We start from the raw sequence: 17942 nt of genomic DNA, 5'->3' as shown, positions 1-17942 counted from the left end.
TTTAAAGGACCTGGTGAGAGAAATTAAGAAAGTGGAATATCCAGATTTTTTATTTTTTTTCTTTGCCTTGGAAACAGCTGCAGACACATCGGAGAGTGTATATTTCTGGTCTTGTTAGGAGAGTGATCTGGTTATCATCTCAGACATGGAGAAATGGCTATATAGATACCAGAGTTTGTAAGGGAATGGTAACTCTGAAGATTTGACAAAGATGAGTGATTTAATGGAATGCCAGAAAATGGCCTTACCTGAAACCACATCAGAACTGTGTGTTTTCAACACTGGAGCAGCATCTTCTTCCAACACATCTCTGTGCTTCATTCTGCATCATTTTTGAGTACCAACACTCCTCTAGAGACACAGAATAGAGACTATCTCTCCTAAGACAGAATTGCTTCTGCTTCTTTTCACAGGTGCCTTCAAACAAAGCAACTGTCAACCATTCCGTGTACTACCCTTTCCAGAATTTGAAAAATACTATCACAATCTTTCCATTTCCTTCCTCACATCTGTATAAGAATATAAAAACATAGTTATTATAATTTTGAGTACATAAAAGTATTGTCAATAATGAAGAATGAAAGAGGTATGTTAAAACAGAATAAAAAAGCTAAGGATGATTTTTCCCTCTTTCTCTATTTTCTAAATGGTTTCAAAGTTTGTGAAATTGCTTTAGTGATAGGAAAATGAAGTTATAAAACTTAAAAAGACAAGGGTATCTCTTCTCTGAAAAAATATCTAAGTCAAAGAGAAACAAAGTAACTTTCTAAATTTGGGATCGAGAGGATGGCATCTAACGTCCCTTTTTTGGTGGTGGTGGGGGCTGTATAATGGTGTGGGGGGCTCTGGGGGGGGGGGGGGGGGGGGAGTATATAGGAAGTCCGAGGCCAGGGGAGGGATGGAACCGAGCAAGGCCACTGTGCTAGGTAAGAAGGTCATAGAGGTGAAAGCAAGGTTCATAACCCAATCTAGAAATCAATACACTCTACGAGGTAATTCTGATCCGTCTAAATTTTAATGTATAATAACAGCATTTCAGTTCCTCCAATTTCCTTAGTCTTACTATTGCTATTCCTGTTTAGATTGTCTCTGTGTTTTCTTTCTTTGATCACAAAAAAATCTATATTTTCAAATTTTTGGTTTTAATTTCATTATCAAAATGAAGTTTTGATATAGTTTAGAGTTATGCTTTTCTGTATTTCTTCTTAGCCATAGCACATTAGAAAAGATGCTTAAGTTTTTCATATTTATGTCCTCAGTGGAAGAATCACTGGGATAAATAGAAAAGAGAAATGAAGAATTGGGCACCATGAGTTTTTAAGTTCAAGGAAACTATTGAACATTTTATAAAGATTGATTCCCAGTACATTTGCGTTTGACTGACAGAGATGCTATTATGAAACCAAAGGTCAAGAATGCCGATACCAAAACATTACTTTAAACCTTCCTTGTTTTTCTGATTTACCAACAAGCCTCACTTAGATCTTTAATCTCATACATTCTCCCTGAAGAGAAAGCAAACATGACAGCCTGCATAGGAAACTACGAACAGAAAGAGCAAAACCGGCACCTTGTTGAGCAATGCTGCATGTTGGATCTCTCAGGACTGAGTGCTGTTGGTGACATGATACCTGCTCTGACACATCTTTTTCTTCCCAGGTTCATGTCCTCTGACTTCCCTCCAAGTACCTTCCTGCAGTCACTTCTCAATGAAGCAGCTGGCACACATGTCTTTGGGGGTGGCATATCTGCAGATCTATAACCAGCCCCTCAAATGCATATGCACATCGAGGATCACAAGGCACATTATCGCAGATACATGGTAGAAGTAATACAGAAGGTAATTGAGCATCAACTATTTCATCAGTTCTTAGCCCTAACTGGGCAGCATCCAGCCATATGGAAGCTCCGCTAGAACTTAGAAGATGAATTCAGCACACCCGATCTTACCTTACAGCCTGGGATATTCCAGCTCAGCCTCACGGGTATGTCTTCCCACTGGATGAAGAAATGGTATTAGCTTCCAACTTGCATGAAAGGCAAAAATTACAGCCTGGTGGTTTAAATGACTCCCCATTGATTCATAGTGAGTGGCATTATTGGAGGTGTGGCCATGTTGGAGAAAGTGTGTTGCTGGGGGCTGGGCCTTGGGGTTTCAGAAGTTCAAGCCCAGCCCAGTGTCTCCTCCAGCTGTCTGGTGATCTGGAGGTAGAACAGCCATGCCATAGTAACTAGCGAACAATGCCTTCTCCCTTCTCAGGGTGTGCCACTTAAGAGTGATTCATAAGCTTTCCTGAAATTTTCCATTGAACATCTGGGTCTACAAGAAAAATGAGCCTGTTCGCTATGAAAAGTCACTTTATTACATCAGTCGATGTAAATCACTAAAAATCACCAAGCCTTCCTGGAGAAGGACTAATTGACCAATGAGAATCCCAAAATGGTCTGTCTTTGTGACCTCCTACAGTGCTTTTGAAATTATCTCACTAAAGACAGAGTTTAGGGAAATGAATACAGTTTCATTAAGAGTTTGCAAGGAAGAGGGTTACAGACTAATAACTTAAAAGACACTACTCAGAGATGCTATCCTAAAACCGGCTTCCTCTATGGCAGGGCATTGAACACCGGGTCAGTAGCTGGCAGTCTGGAGGCAGATAGTAAAGGACTTGGAGGTGGGTTAGGGCAGCAGAGTGCCTATATATCATTAGAGACTGAGAACAGTGGGTCTCCCAATCTGTTAGAGAAGCATCTGTGAATAAGAACTCGTCTGAACATACTGGTAGGCTGCTCACCAACTTAGCATTATGGCATGAGTGACAGATCTTGGTTCTGCCCATTGTACTGGCCTCCAGCAGGGGTTTTTATTCTGTTCTTAGTTTCTGCCCTACCTCAAGACCTGGAAAGTGGCAATATAGCAGATGTTGAGGAATAAAGGCCAGTCTTCTCACCTCACATTGTAAGCTTCAGAGAACCCGCGAAATGAGTTCTAGCACACTGAGCCCTTGTTTGCCTCCTACACTTCATTCTCCTTATCAGGCTTCCCTACATCTGCAAAAGTTCCTCCTAAGAACGCTCAGATCCTATCCCGGGATCTGACTCAGAAAGACCTGACCAAAGGAACTTTCCAAGCCTCAGTGACTTTCAGTGCCGAATTTCATAGATTCCTGTTCCTGTACTGCCCCCAAGAAATAGCCCTGGCCTCTGCTCCACACTGGTTTTACTGATATCTTATTGTTCCCACTCTGATTAAGAGCCTGTGTACTAATTCCAGAGGATGTTGTATCTGCAAACCTCAGAGTTTAGTTCCGAAGTACTACCAAGTGTGTCTCTAACGTTTTAGCTATTTCTGGTCTGAGCTATTGCTGCCAAGTTCCATGAAAATGTGAAACTGCCAGATCATGATGTTCTTGCAAAGCAAGTGGTCCTCCCATAGTATCCCAGCAAATGGCTGAATATTCTTCTTCATAACTGCAATAATTCTACTATCAATGATGATAGCAGTTATGTAGAATACTTACCAAACGTAGACAAGAAGAATTTTTAGTTATCTCACTTAAGCCTTTAAGGTAGGAATAATTAACCCAAATATACCTTGGGGGGAATGTGAAGCAAGAGTCAAGGAACTCCCTAAATTTCATACTAACTACCTTGTGTAGTAGGCTACAGCTAGAGATCTGATCCTCCTAATGTCAAACATGGTTCTAAGCCCATTGTTAGTGTTGTTCTCCATAGGGTATAGTGGGATAAACGTCCTAGCCTTTTGCTCAAGGTGGATGGTAGAGCTGAGCTTACTTCCCAGGAGATGAAAGCCCCTTGGGTTGTATTCCCCCTTTCTTTTTATCTCCATTACCAAGGTCCTCCTTGCCCTTGCTTTAGCAGCCTGTAACTGATTTCCTATCCTTCTGGGCCCACTCTGTCACCCACTTTTTCACCAAATTACTGCTTGATGTGGTTTCAACTGCCATTCCTCCCATTATCCCTCTTTTTTTTCTGAGATTCTGAAATAGAACACACACAATAAAGCATTTATGGGAAGCAGAATTGACTAAAGCAAGCATTTTAGCAACCATTTGTGCAGAAAACAATGTAATAAGTTTCTTTAGCTCTGAGGGTCTTCTCCCTCCTTGAACTCCATTCATATTCACTTCTCTGCTGGCCTCTGTTCCTTCTTCCTACCCAATTATTGCAATTCTCTCCTGTCTTTTATGTGTGTACAGAGGCCAGCCGGCAGCTAGCTTCTGTGCGACAGACACATATCAAAGGCAGTTTTCAAAAGGGCTAGTCTTTCCAAGTCAATGAAATTCTTGAATCTGCTGCTAAGATGATAAGCACTTTCTCTTATGTGACAAGTTTAAAGTTGAGGAGAACCATCAGTAATGGATAGAAAGGGCAGCCATTTCTACCATTGTTCCTGCCCTAGAAAATGCATACAAGGAGTGTATGTATTTTCAGGAAGCCACAAGAGAAGAAACTGTCATCTTTTGAAGTGCTTCATGTACTAAAAAGTATTAAGAAATGCAAGCAAAGTTTAAAAATTGAGCCACATGGATAAGTTTATATTGAAAAAAATCAACCCCTTTATCACATATGTAGCACACCCATCCACAAATTCCCAAAAATACAATGGTCCTACCAACAACCTAGATGTAGGATTTAATGTGGCTCAAAAACGTTTGGCTGAAGGTGTACCTCAATGTTACAGAATATTTCCAAGAATGTCATGAATTTAATCCTCATTGTCTAGTTGTAATTAATTTTATCATAATGTCTAAACTATACCATAAATGAATGTATTTTCACCTACACATCTCTTGAATTGCTTATAATTTCATTTGAATAATGGCATGTAAATCTAAATGCAAGAGTCTCCCTCCAATACGAAAATTCCTCTCTCCTATTCTCACCTCACAGGCAAGAGTCCCTGAATAAAAAGCAGAGAAACAGATAGAGCAGTTGTTTTCAACTATCTAATGCTGAGATCTTTTAATATAGTTCCTCATGTTCTGGTGACCCCAACTATAATTATTTTCATTGCTACTTCATAACTGTAAATTTGCTACTGTTATGAATTATAATGTAAATATCTGATATTTCGGATGGTCTTAGGAGGATCCTGTGAAAGAGTCATTCAATCCCCATCAGGGTCACAACCCACAAGTTGAGAACTACTTGGCTAGACCAATCTTCTTTAAATAAATATATCCCTAGTGCATGCAACAATTAGCACATGAGAATATAGATTAACATATAAGTACCTGCAGGCAAACAGTATACATATAAAGACAGTATATAAAATGTATGTGTGTGTGTGTGTGTGTGTGTGTGTGTGTGTGTGTGTGAATAGAAAGAAAGAATGGCAATGAGGAAAAACAAACAACCTGGATGAATAAGTGGAGAGACGAATGTAAATGGATCAATTGCTTGCAAACATGTCCCTAAGCAATGAATCAGTCTGTACAAATATTGCTTTTATTTAACTGTGTAAACAAAGAAACTTTAAAACTCTCCAATAAGTAGAGTGTCATGCTGTGTGTACTGCACATGTTTGCAGAATCAAATAAATTTTGAAGGGGAACAGAGACTGTTTCTGACATGAACTCAGTGGCTGGCTCTTTGATCACCTCCCCCTGATGGCAGAGCAGTATTGCCAGGCTACAGAGGAGGACAAGGCAGCCAGTCCTGATGAGACCTGATAGTCTAGGTTCAAGTGGAAGGTGAGGAGGACCTCCGCTATCAGAGGGACATGGAAGGAGATGAAGGAGACAGAGTAGGATTGGGAGGGAAATAGGGAGGGGGCTACAGCTGGGATACAAAGTGAATAAACTGTAATTAATATAAAAAATAAAAATATAAAAAGAAAGAAAACATTCTACAGTGTATGATCCAGACTGTATGATATTCTATAGCTGATGAGATTGCATAAAATATTTAGACCTGAATAAAAATTGCCACCGATAACCAAAGCAATTGTGACTTAACCCTCTGCAATGGAGCTCTGCTTAATAGGAGACTAGAATACACTTAAGTTTATAAAACCAAAAGGCATCAGTGCCTTGCAGTAAAAAAAATAAAATAAAATCTAAAATCGTGTATACCATTCCTTTATCTTCCCTTGGCTAGACTTGGCAAAGCTTCTTAGACATGTGATATAGTAGATGGACTTCAAAAATAATAGACACTAACTGCTTTCCTCCTGTATCCTCATATATCAGATCAAGATCTGAAGCCCAATTCTCCTTCCCTTAAACCTGAGTCAATTAACTTTCATGACATGTGGCATCCTAGAAATTTGAAGCTACCTTTTGGAGATTCCTCTCTATTTTGTGTGTGCATGTGTTATCACAGAAAGAAGCTAATTACAGTTTTTCTAACCTGTAGTCGACATGAAGTCAACCCCACTGCAAGTATCAACTTCCAGCTATGGGAATGAACCCAACAGGATTCTAGGCCTAAGTGCTGCTTGCCTGCTGACTAAGCCCTTTTACGTTCATGGGTATAGACTATGGGTAGGCAAGAAGCTCTTTCTATACTAGTCAGTGGCAGCATTGTTATTCTTGGTTGTTTGATGGCATTAAGTAATGACAGCAGTAGGCCTGTGGAAAAAGTGGCAACCAGTGGCTCCTTCTACTGATCTCTTCTAGAACTTGGGTAGCTGGACTCTTAGCTCTTTATATGTCGTAGCTCTTATGTAGGCTGAGCATCGGTTGCAGCTGTCATTTCAGGCCCAGGTGAGTGTAGGTGCCGGGATTACTGCCTTAACTAGCCAATGCTTTATCACTTGCCTAGGCCTAGGAAGTCTAGAATCTTAAAACCTTAGAGTTCCAGAGCTACAGTTCTTGGTCCAGCATGTATGAGACATTGGCTATGCAGTTAGATATTCTTCCAATAAGCAGTACCTTCAATTATTCTTCTCTGCATCTTTATGTCTCTCTTTACTATGAACTCTCCACTGTCTGCTGTCATCTCTTCTTCCACCAACCTTCTTATTCTGGCACAGGATGCTCTAGAATTGTCTGAGCACTTCTCTTTCAGCTGCCAAGCAGCAGCTAGCATGCTGTTTCACAGCCTGTCCTGCTGACTGCTCAGCTGTCCCTGCCACCGCCATCATTGCTACTTGCTCTCTTTGTTGTTTATTTATTTGTATTACCATCTTAACCTACAATACTGAAAGAAAATGGAAAAGGGGCCACTCAAGACAACATCGCAACAGCAGTGGAGGCAGCATAGAAGGGCCCCTGAAATGGCTTCCAGAGTGAGGCTGAGTGTTCAGCATATCCAGAGAGAGAAGCATCATTTGGGCCAGTCACAACACTCCTCACATTCAAGTGTAAGCTGGTGTTTGAATCAGTCACAGCGTAGTTCTATTAAGACACCCAGGAAAGTGTCCCCACTCTGGTTTAGGTAGAAATGATGAAGGGTCCCCTACAGCTCACAGAGGCACACCTAACTGGCCTGGTGCTTTCAATAGAGTTTTAAAAACTTTATTAGCACTAACAATGACTTGTATAGGCTTGCATTTAATTTTTTTTTAAATCTTTATTTATATGTATGTGATTGTCCCGTGTACCAGAGCCTGTGGAAACTAGATGAGTACATCAGATGCCCCAAAGATGAGCCATCTTTCCAGTCTGTGATTTTAACACTTTTAACAGTGATTAGGTTCTCCTCAGTGTCCCAGAGAGAGGTATCCCTCCTTTATTCTTCACTGGTCTCACAAATAGGCCTTCAGATGTCCCCCTTACTACAGTATCTTGAAAAACCCAAAGTGACAACCACCCAACAAAAAGCCCGGTCAACCCACAGATCCATAAAAGGATAGAAACACAGACATTTCAGATTATTGCCTTCCCCAGTAAGTGCTGTGTAGACTGTTACACAGTAGGAGATAAAACAAAGAGTGAACAGAAAGGCAGACAGAGTGTCCCTACACAGTCACATCACATTTATGAATGGGATCTACCTTATAACAAAATGAATGTCAACAGGATCTCACCAACATACCTGTCTTTTCTGCCAGCCACACTGCTACACATACTATGCTCGCTTAAGCAACATCCATTTTGAACATTCAAATGGCAGAGAAACGCTTAAAGAAATGTTCAATGTCCTTAGTCATTGGGGAAATGCAAATCAAAATGGCTCTGAAATTTCACCTTACACCCATCAGAATGACTAACATCAAAAACTAAAGTGACAATATATTCTGGAGAGGATGTGGAGAAAGGGGAACCCTCCTCCACTGATGGTGGGAATGTAAACTTGTACAACCACTTTGGAAATCAATTTGGCATTTTCTCAGAAAATTGGGAATAGTGCTTTCTCAAGATCCAGCTATACCACTCCTAGGCCTATATCCAAAAGTTGCTCAACTATACAACAAGGACATTTGCTCAACCATGTTTGTAGTAGCTTTATTTGTAATAGCCAGAACATGGAAACAGCCCAGATGTCCCTCAACTGAGGAATGGATACAGAAATTGTGGTACATTTACACAATGGAATACTACTCAGCAATTAAAAACAAGGAAATCCTGAATTTGCAGGCAAATGGTGGGAACTAGAAAAGATCATCCTGATTGAGATATCCTAGAATCAGAAACACACACATGGTATATCCCTTGAGTTTTTTATCTTAGTCTTTCTGCTGGGTGTGAGGTGAAATCTCAGGGTTGTTTTGATTTACATTTCCAGAGTGATGTTGAGCATTTATTTAAGTGTTTCTCTGCCATTTTATATTCCTCTGTTGAGAATTCTATGTTTAGCTCTGTACCCCATTTTTTAATTGGATTACTTGGTTTGTTGGTGTTTAAGGTCTTCTGTTCCTTATATATTCTGAGTATTAGCCCTCAGTGAGATGTAGGGTTGGTGAAGATCTTTTCCCAGTCTGTAGGAAGATGCTTAATACTTATTCAGAAGGGCAAACAGGATAGACATCAGAAGGAGAAGGCAAGGAACACGACAGGAGCCTTTCACAGAGGACCTCTGAAAGACTCTACCCACGAGGGTATCAAAGGAGATATTGAGACTCGTAGTCAAACTTTGGGTAGAGTGCCAGAATCCTTATGGAAGAGGGAGACAGAAAGACTTGGAAGGGACAGGAACTCCATAAGGAGAACAACAGAGCAGAGGCCTATACTCCAACCAAGAACCATGCATGGAGAGGGCATAGACCCCCTGTTCAGAGGAAGCCCATTAGCTGCTCCTTTTCCAAATGGGGTCCCTAGTAATGGGAATAGGGGCTGTCTCTGACAGGAACTCAGTGGCTGGTTCTTTGATTATCTTCCCCTGTGAAGCCACTGAGGAAGATGATGCAGCCAGCCTTGATGAGACCTGTTAGGCTAGGGTCAGATAGAAGGGAGGAGGTCCTCTCCTATCAGGGGATTAGAGAAAGGACAAAGGGGGAGAAGAGGGAGGGTGGGTGGGACTGTGAGGAGACGAGGGAGGGGGCTGCAGTGGGGATATAAATTAAACAAATTGAAATGAATAAATATCTAAATAAATTTAAATTAAAAAATAAAAAGAACTCTTCAAAAAAGAGACAAAGAAAGAAAGAAAGAAAGAAAGAAAGAAAGAAAGAAAGAAAGAAAGAAAGAAAGAAAGGAAAACTGACAACATCATCCAGGGTGGTCAGGTCAACGCAGGACTAAGTTGTGAAGATCCTAAGTATTTTAAATTACTTGATAATTTTTAAAATCTGCCCTCATTTTACCAAGCAATGAGGCTGCTATTTTACATGTGAGTGGCTATAGGAGATAAGTGATCGCCCAACAGCAGAAATTCTTCAGTTGCTAGATGCAAAATTATTTTTGCATCAATTAAGCTCACATTATTTAATCCATTGCAATGTTGTGTATTGTCTATTGATAGAAGATACAAAGAGCCATTCATTTACACACTCAGCAACCCATAGAAACACTAAACTGGAAATCATAATATAGGCCCGGAGGATCTGATGCAGACTCATACAAGCCCTGTACATGCTGCTTTAGTTTCTGTGAATTCATACGAGCTAATCTAGATGACCAGGTTTTCTTAGTATCCTCCAGTCCCCCTGGCTCTAACATTCTTTCCAAATCCTCTTCCATGGTTCCTGAGTTCTGAGGGGAGAAATTTAATGGAGGCATCCTATACAGAGCTAGTGTTCCAAGGTCTCTCACCTTCTCTCTAATATCCAGCTGTGGGTCCCTCTGTTCCTGTCTACTCTTGGAAGAAGCTTCTCTGATGATGGCGGAGCAAGGTGCTGATCTGTAAGTAGAGCAGAATATCATTAGGAATCATTTTGGCACTGCATTTCTTTGTTTGTTCTTTTCTTTTGACCAGTATTATTTGGTTTTGCCCTAGGTCTCTGGGCTATCTAGTCTCAGGTTCTTTGGTCATTCAAAGTGTCACATACAGATTCCATATTGTGTAATGGGCCTTAAGTCAAGTCTGTTATTGGTTGGTTACTGCCACAAATACATATATTTTAATATGTATATATACACACACACATATACAATAGACAAATTAATCTCTATATGTTATCTATTTATCTCTCTCTGTCTCTCTCTCTCTAACTATATTTCTATATCTATATCTATCCATAAATTTTCTCAATTCATTTCTTTAAAGAACTCTGATTAATGTATCTGGGACAAGCAAAAGAGCCTTTGAGCAGTTCATAGCTATACTTAGACAACCTCTGATTGGGGAAAAATGAAACCTTATGCATAGAATATAGAGTATCATGAGAAACTTATGGAATTTCATAAATAATAACAACTGCTTTTTCAAATATGACTTTGCTAGTACTCAGTTAAACACAGCTAAGGAAGTGTCTTTATTCCAGGATTTCTTGGATCTTTTAATATGTGATTAATACCAAAATATGGATGAGTATGCCACATTTCTTAAACCCATTTTCTAAAATTAAAGTTATTATGTTCAGTATTATCTTAAGGGGCTAGGGCCTCTTCCAGAGAAAGTCTTAGAAACACACTCTCATTCCCACGGCAAACAATTAGGGGCTTAATAAAATCACTGAGGGTTTTCTGTGAAAAACTGAGAAGGCTAAGGCGTCACCTTTAAGTCCAGCATGCAGTGTAATGTCCAGTGTGGTCCTGCTATGAGTTCTTCAAGATGGCTGTGAAGCCTGTCTATTCAAAGAGAAGGCTTTGAGGCACCTGCTGATTTCTTATGGGTGGTGGCTTGATGCAGAGATCAGACCAAATTAGCAGCCTTTGGACTAGAGATTCACCTGCTGTCAATCTGAAAAATAACCTCACTAACCAGAAGGTTGCCAAAAACCTTTATAGTTGTCATAATTTTCTTTTAAAATATGCGTGAAAAAATTAAAATAGAAACTAATAAAATGACATTTTTACACTAACATGTAACGTTCTGTTAACATAAAATATTTAGATTAATTGGCTAAGATGGGAAATTTTGGTGACATTAGCTTTTGTTGCTTGAGGCACGTCTGAACTCATTTTGGGGGATTGCTGATATATTAGGCTACCAAGAGCTTTCCCCCCTTTGCTTGCAGCTCTTCATTTTCTCGTTCAGGTTACAGAAAAATAGAAAGAACATAAGTCCATATTGCCACTCAGCTATTCGCTAATGATGTGGCTTTAGGAAATTCATTTAGCTTCACTGAACTTGTTAGTTCTCTGCAAAAGTAAAGTGGTAAAATTAAATGACATAATATAAGTTGCTTTTCCGCCCTGCCACAGACAGAGGAGGTGATTAAAAATGATTTATTTTCTCTCTGCTTGCTGTTTTCCGTTCCCTGTTGTCTAATGAACGCTACATCCCAAGGCTGCCGAGCACAGCACATTTTGAGCACCACAAAAGATCAACACTATGCTTATGAGCCATAATATGAGATACTAAGCAGATATCACCTTGGCAATGGAGGTTGGGTTTTCTATGTTTACAGGAACAGGTTGAAGCTTTGTTAAGATTCAAAAATGTGTAATCCCAAGCATGAGAAGCTGAGCTTTCGAAGTGTAAGTTGTAAGGAGAGAGGTCTCTGCGAAGCTCCTCTCTCAGGCCTGAGACTATATCTGTGAGCTACAAATATCATAAAGGCTCACTGCAGTCTTTGAGAACCCCCTTTGTCCTTTCTTGTCCCTTGGGCCTTCCTGACAGTGCCCTCTGTTGGAAGGCAGAAGCAAGGTTGCAGTCAACAAGCTCTCCTGTGCCTCTTTTAGCAACTCTATACCACGTTTTAAAATCACATGCTTTTTTTAAATTTTTATATCTCTGACTCTATGAAAGCTCAATCAGGGAAATGTAATGTACCCAAATAAATGTCAACAGTGCCTCCAGAACTGATTGCTGCATAGCTAATTTATTTTCAGTGACCATGATGAGAAAACTTTGCCCAGAATCCATTCCAGAAGAAATATGGAATCTAAGCAAAACATCAGCAAAGTGTGAGACATGTTCCTAAGAAATGCACCACCACAAAAATACTAGGAACAGGTGATAACAAGGGACCTTGGTTACATTTTAAAGATCAGATCATTCTTATGTTTATGACTTTTACATTTGTTTGAAGCATAGCGAAAGAAAATTCAAAATTTTTTCTCCTTTGGAAATACTATAACAGTGCTACAAAAACCTTTAATGTTGAAGATCTTAGATCAGTCTTAAGAGATAGCACAAAACTCCTAGCAAATTATGAGTAAGTGAAAAGTAGAAATGCAGTAAATACCACACACAATGACAACACAGTATTCAATCAATTCAAGATACTAATAATTGTGAATTTATCAATTTAACTACCATATAAAAACAAATGAGTATTTACATAAATGTATTGATTGGCATATACAAATCAAAATTGCTCCTTATTGAGAAAAACAACTCTAAAGTAGGAATAAATCAGTGTTCTAAAATAAAAATGGTGATAATTCAAAACCAGCACTAACTTTATTAAGGAAACATTAATAGGGATTCTCATTAATGTCACGAATATAATCAGAATATTTTTACTGACATTTTTACATAGTACTGCTCTAGGAATACCAACTAACCCAATCAAACAAAAGAGCATTGGAAGAAAATAAGAAATAAAGTATCCATGTGTAGATATTAGAGTGTAAAACTTTAAAAAATTAATTCCTACCACAACCAATTTACAAATTCAAAAGATATCTAGATGCAAAGGTAATACATACAAAACTTGTAACCGCCATAGGCTATGTCAGAAGAAAACAGAATGTAACCACAAACAGCATATGAAATAGCAATATGAAAATGTTACACAGATAAACTCAACAAAAATATTCATAGTTTATTAGTGAAAATTTGTATTAAAAAATAAATGAAAAAATAATTTATCACCACAAAGCTACTAAGCACTACTGGGTTAGTTGTAAACTGACACTATTATAAATTAAAAAACAAAACAAGTAATAGAATATTCAGAACTACATAAATTCACTCTAGACTGTACATAGAAAAATAAACAAGCAAAAGTAACGTTGAATACTAAGAAGGAAATGATAGGAGGAAAAGCTAGGCCAAGTAATCATACAGCCAGCCATAGTAATTTAAATAATGTGGCTTGTGATAACAGACCACAAGAGAAGTCCAGAAATATGCATAAACAAACAACAATTAAACATAAAAGTTATTTCAGTTCAGAGGCAGGAAAACAGAGGCTTTTTCAGGAAACATGACAGAATCGTGTACTAGACTTCTAGTTTCTAGAATTCTACACATATAAAATTACACATATAAAATTATACATGAAATAACATATTAGATGTAATTTAATAGATATATATCAAGCTATACATTAACATTAAAATTGATTTTAAAAACTTATATCACATAAAATAAAATGTAACTAAAACTATTTTTATGTATTTTTTTTTTGCTTTTGTGAACATTTTTACTATCACTTATTACAATTTATTCTGTTTGTATCCTAGCTATGGTGCTCTCTCTTCTCCCAATACCACCCTCTATCCCTCTTCTCCTGCTTTGTCCTTCCCCTAGTCCACTGACAGGGGAGGTCCTCCTCCCCTTCCATCTGACCCTAGCTTATCAGTTCTCATCAGGACTGGTTGCATTGTCTTCTTCTGTGGATTGGCAAGGCTATACTCCTCTCAGGGGGAGGTGATCAAAGAGCCTGTCACTAAGTTCATGCCAGAGACAGCCCCTGCATCCCTTACTAGGGACCCACTTGAAGACTGAGTCTATGAGCTACATCTGAACCATGATTTTAGATCCTCTCCATGCATTGTCCTTGGTTGGGGTATCATTCCCTTTAGGGCCCCAGGATTCAGATTTTTTGGCTCTGTTGGTCTCCTTTTGGAGCTCCTGACTCCTCCAGATCTTTTTGTCTCCCCCTTCTTCCATAAGACTCCCTGCACTCTGCCCAAAGTTTGGCTATGAGTCTCAGCCTCTGATTTGATACCTTGATCAACAGAGTCTTTCAGAGGCCCTCTGTGGTAGGCTCCTGTCCTGTTGCCTGTCATCTCCTGCTTCCAATGTCTATCGTGTTTGTCCTTCTGAAATAGGATTGAGCATCTTCTCTAGGGTCTTCCTTCTTGTTTAGCTTCTTTAGGAGTATAGATTTTAGTATGTTTTTCCTATATTATATGGCTAATATCCACTTATGAGTGAATATATACCATGTGTGTCTTTCTGCTTCGGGGTTACCTCACTCAAGATATTTTCTAATTCCACCATTTGCCTGCATATTTCATAATTTCCTTGTTTTTAATAGCTGAGTAGTATTCCATTATCTAAATGTACTATAATTTCTATATCCATTCCTCTATTGCGTGACATCTAAGTTGTTTTGAGATTCTGGCTATTACAAATAAAGCTGCTATGAACATAGATGGGAAATGTCCTTATTGAATGGTGGGGCATCTTTTGGGTATATGCCTAGGAGTGGTATAGCTGGATCTTGAGGAAGCGCTATTCCTAATTGTCTGAGAAAGCGCCAGATAGATTTCCAAAGTGGTTGTACAAGTTTACATTCCCACCATCAGTGGAGGAGGGTTCCCCTTTCTCCACACCCTCTCCAGCATGTGTTCTCACTTGAGTTTTTGATCTTAGCCATTCTGATGGGTGTAGGGTGAAATCTCTGGGTTGTTTTGATTTGCATCTTCCTGATGACTGAGGATGTTAAACATTTAAGTGTTTCTCTGCCATTCAATATTCCTTTATTGAGAATGCTCTGTTTAGTTCTCTACCCTATTTTTAATTGGATTACTTGGTTTTTTGGTGTTTAACTTCTTCAGTTCTTTATATATTCTGGATATTAGCCCTCTGTCAGATATAGGATTGGTGAAGATCCTTTCCCAATCTGTAGGCTGTCATTTTGTTCTGACGACAGTGTCTTTTGCTTTACAGAAGCTTTTCAGTTTCATGAGGTCCCATTTATTGATTGTTGCTCTTAGAGCCTGTGCTGTTGGTGTCCTGTTCAGGAAGTTGTCTCCTGTGCCAATGAGTTCAAGGCTCTTCCCCACTTTTTCTTCTAAGCGGTTTAGTGTGTCTGGTTTTATATTGAGGTCTTTGATCCCCTTGGACTTTAGTTTTGTGCAGGGTGATAAGTATGGATCTATTTGCATTTGTGTACATGTAGACATCCAGTTAGACCAGCGCCATTTGTTGAAGATACTATCTTTTTTCCATTGTATTATTTTGGCTTCTTTGTCAAAAATCAAGTATCTGTAGGTGTGCGGGTTTATTTCTGAGTTTTCTATTCAAGTCTATCGATCCACCATTCTGTCTCTATGCCAGCACCGTGCCCTTTTTATTACTCTTTCTCTGTAGCACAGCTTGGGATCAGGGATGGAGCTACCTGCACATCATCTGTTGTTGCTCAGGGTTGTTTTAGCAATTCTGTTTTGTTTGGTTTTGTTTTTCCATATGAAATTGAGAATTTTTGTTTCAAGTTCTGTAAAAAATTGTTTTGGTGTTTTGATGAGAATTATATTGAATCTGTGGCTTGCTTTTGGTAGAATGGCCATTTTCACTGTGTTAATCCTACCTATCCATGAGCATGGGAGATCTTTCCATCTTCTGATCTATTCTTCAATTTCTTTCTTCAGAGACTTGAATTTTTTTTTCAGACAGGTCTTTCACCTGCTTGGTTAGAGTCACACCAAGGTACTTTATGTTATTTGTGGCTATTGTGAAGGGTGTTGTTTCCCTAATTTCTTTCTCAGCCCATTTTTCTTTCATATACAGGAGGGCTACTGAATTTTTTTTTTTTAGTTAATTTTGTACCCAGCCACTTTGCTGAAGGTGTTTATCAGCTGAGGGAGTTCTCTGGTAGAATTTTTGGGTTCACTCATATATGCTATCGTGTCATCTGCAAATCGTGATACATTGACTTCTTCCTTTCCAATTTGTATCCCTTTGATCTCCTTTAGTTGTCTTATTGCTCTATCTAGGACTTCAAGTACTATGTTGAAGAGATATGGAGAGAGTAGGAAGTCTTGCCTTGTTCCTGATTTCACTGGGATTGATTTAAGTTTCTTTTTGTTTAGTTTGATGTTAGCTATAGGCTTGCTGTATATCGCCTTTACTATTTTTAAGTACATGCCTTATATCCCTGATGTCTCCAAGACTTTAAACATGAATGGTATTGGATTTTGTCAAATGCTTTTTTTTAGCATCTAAGGAAATGATCATGTGTTTTTTGTTTTGTTTTGTTTTTGTTTTCTTCTGTTTGTTTATGTGGTGGATTACATTGATCGATTTCCATATATTGAACCACCCCTGCATGGCTGGGATGAAGCCTACTTGATCATGGTGGATGATATCTTTTATGTGTTCTTGGATTCGGTTTGCCAGTATTTTATTATGTATTTTTGTGTTAATGTTCATAAGAGAGATAGGTCTGAAATTCTCCTTTTTTTGTTGGGTCTTTGAGTGGTTTAGGTATCAAGGTCACTATGGCCTCATAGAATGAGTTTGGTAATGTTCTTTCTGTTTCTATTTTGTGGAATAGTTTGAAGAGTATTGGTGTCTGCTCTTCTTTGAAGATCTGGAAAAATTCTGCACTGAAACCAGCAGGCCCTAGCCTTTTTTTTTTTTGTCAGAGAGACTTTTGATGACTGCTTCTATTTCCTTGGGGGTTTAGGACGGTTTAATCTATTTACCTGATCTTGATTTAACTTTGGTAAATTGAATCAAGAAATTTTTCCATTTCATTTAGATTTTCAAATTTTGTGGCATATAGGCTTTTGAAGTAAGACCTAATGATTCCTTGAATTTCCTCAGTGTCTGTTGTTATGTCCCCCTTTTTGATTCTGATTTTGCTGATTTGGATAGTTTCTCTCTGCTTTTTAGTTAGTTTATGTAATCTTGATGTGACCAAAATTAGTATTTCTAAAACAAACCCACAAAAAAAAAATCTCAACATCCAACAACACTAGAATAGAAAAACCTCATGACGAAACTGTGGTGCTGTTTGAAACAGGAAGCCTAGTACACAGAGATGATAGCAAGTATATCACGGTTGCATCAAAGAATAAAAATCAATCCAGTGTGTTTCACACTAAATGACAGATGTCAGACAGACAAGAGTAAGACTACACAAGGCCCTTTGCAGCCAGGTTCAGAGTTCAAAACTAGGCATACACCGGTGATAAATGACAGAAGCATAGCAAAGGGTTTTACCGTGAAGAGAGAACTTGGGTGGGGAAAGAGGAACTCTGAGCAAGAAGGAGACCAGTAGGGCTTCTTAGGACTTTCTGTCTCATTCTGCATAATGTCTCTATCTGTGTATAGTTGCCTCATAAGTGTGACATTTCACAAGAAAATTGCTCAAACACTAAAATTAGCCTCATTAATTTTTTCTTAATACGTAGGAAGTTAATTTTCTCAAGTATAGAGATTCTCTACAACCCAATTTTACAAACAAAAGCAATGTGCTCCTGGAAGGCAGAGGCAAGAGAATCATAAGTTTGAGACAACCTAGGCTAGAC

General features: G+C 38.7%; 1 long non-coding RNA gene across 1 annotated transcript; it reads right to left on the bottom strand.

Annotated features, from left to right (window-relative positions):
• Positions 1-293: 293 nt before the first annotated feature.
• On the bottom strand, positions 294-10221 carry LOC129672917 (uncharacterized). Its single transcript, XR_008719589.1, has 3 exons — positions 10158-10221; positions 1951-1998; positions 294-351 (listed from the first exon to the last, which is right to left on the bottom strand). It is a non-coding gene; the product is annotated as an uncharacterized LOC129672917 (long non-coding RNA).
• Between the last annotated feature and the right edge of the window lie 7721 nt (positions 10222-17942).

This window comes from Psammomys obesus, unplaced genomic scaffold (genome assembly GCF_907164565.1).
Source record: "Psammomys obesus unplaced genomic scaffold, mPsaObe1.curated_primary_1811, whole genome shotgun sequence".
In the NCBI taxonomy this organism is placed as follows: domain Eukaryota; kingdom Metazoa; phylum Chordata; class Mammalia; order Rodentia; family Muridae; genus Psammomys; species Psammomys obesus.
The sequence above is the reverse complement of the archived record's forward strand: the minus strand, read 5'-3'. Positions and strand labels throughout refer to the sequence as shown.